This window comes from Solanum tuberosum, unplaced genomic scaffold (genome assembly GCF_000226075.1).
Source record: "Solanum tuberosum cultivar DM 1-3 516 R44 unplaced genomic scaffold, SolTub_3.0 scf00190, whole genome shotgun sequence".
Classification (NCBI taxonomy): Eukaryota; Viridiplantae; Streptophyta; class Magnoliopsida; order Solanales; family Solanaceae; genus Solanum; species Solanum tuberosum.
Genome location: NW_006239114.1, coordinates 1,116,426 through 1,117,789, shown reverse-complemented (window position 1 = coordinate 1,117,789; position 1,364 = coordinate 1,116,426).

The following is a 1,364-nucleotide window of genomic DNA, read 5'->3' as shown; positions in this document are numbered from 1 at the left end:
TCTCTATTGGAGTTTGCCAGCTTGTTTCGATAGACATCAGTGCTATGAACTGTCATTTTAGGCAAGGTCATGCTCACTAGGCCATCCACCTTTATCATTTGGCGATTAATAATGTATAGTTTACACTTCTTTTTGGATTTTTGGCTATTCGTTGAAACATCAATCATTACCTTGTCCATTTACCTTTATAGCTGCAAATTATCCATATATTATCATAATAGGACAAATGAGGCATTGAGGATACTAATTATTGAGCTTGATAGACCTCAAATGAGTGAAAATCTACCACTCATTAGGTCCCAAAATAAACTTAATTTCTTAATTGAATTCTACCAAATTTTCTATGGATTCACGTAATTTTTCATGGGTTCAGTTATTTATTATTCTATTTTCTATAATTGATATATTTATGCATGATTTGATTCAATTACATGTTTTACAAAATATAATTCATATGAACCCATTCTATATGTCAATATTATGAATATGAATTATCAATATGAAGTTATTCATGCTTCGTGAAATTAAGGAATTTATGAATAAAGGAATCTTTTAGATAAAGTATCAATATAATTTCTATAAGGTTTTCTCACTACAAAAGATTATCTTGATTTTGATGCTTAGATAAATGTCACTATGAAAATCTTATGAAATCATGATTTTTAAAGGAGCTATTCTATTATATGGGTTTTATGTATGGATTGGTAGTACTAGATTCTCATCATTCCAAGTATTATGATATGATTATGATTATGATTATGTTTATTTCCATTGGAATTATATCCAGCACCAAGAGAACTTTTGAATGAAATTCCTACTCCGTGTAGAGGTTTGATCTTTAGAAGCAATTCTCTTCTCCCTAACTGCATGCCCCCATAGAATTTTACTTAGAAAGACATATCTAGTATATAAACCTAAGATAATATGTATTGTCATTATCATAAGTTCAAAGTTGGGTTGCTCTCAATATCATAAGTTCAAAGTTTGGCAGTTGATCTTCATCTTCCAATCATGTTCTTAATTTTATTCCTTTAAAATGGTTAACTGGTAAATCACAGTTTAGACATCAGCAAACCCGTACTTTTCTATGGGATTAGCTTAGTATAAAACCCCAAAAATTAGTAGGTTAAACTAGAGCTAAACGTGAAGGTTAGAGTCAAGGAAGGAGGGCAAGGGCCAAGGGAGTGGACTAGGGAAGCCTACCTGTGTGTAGGCATTGCCCCACCTACCATGCCCACCACCACGGCTCGTAGTCAAGACCACGGCCCTTGGTGTGTCCCGTGGTGGACTAGGCAGCAGCCTCCCCAAATCTGGCAAAAGCCAACCCCTCTTCACGAGCCACTTCACGGCTCGTGGGGAGGCTC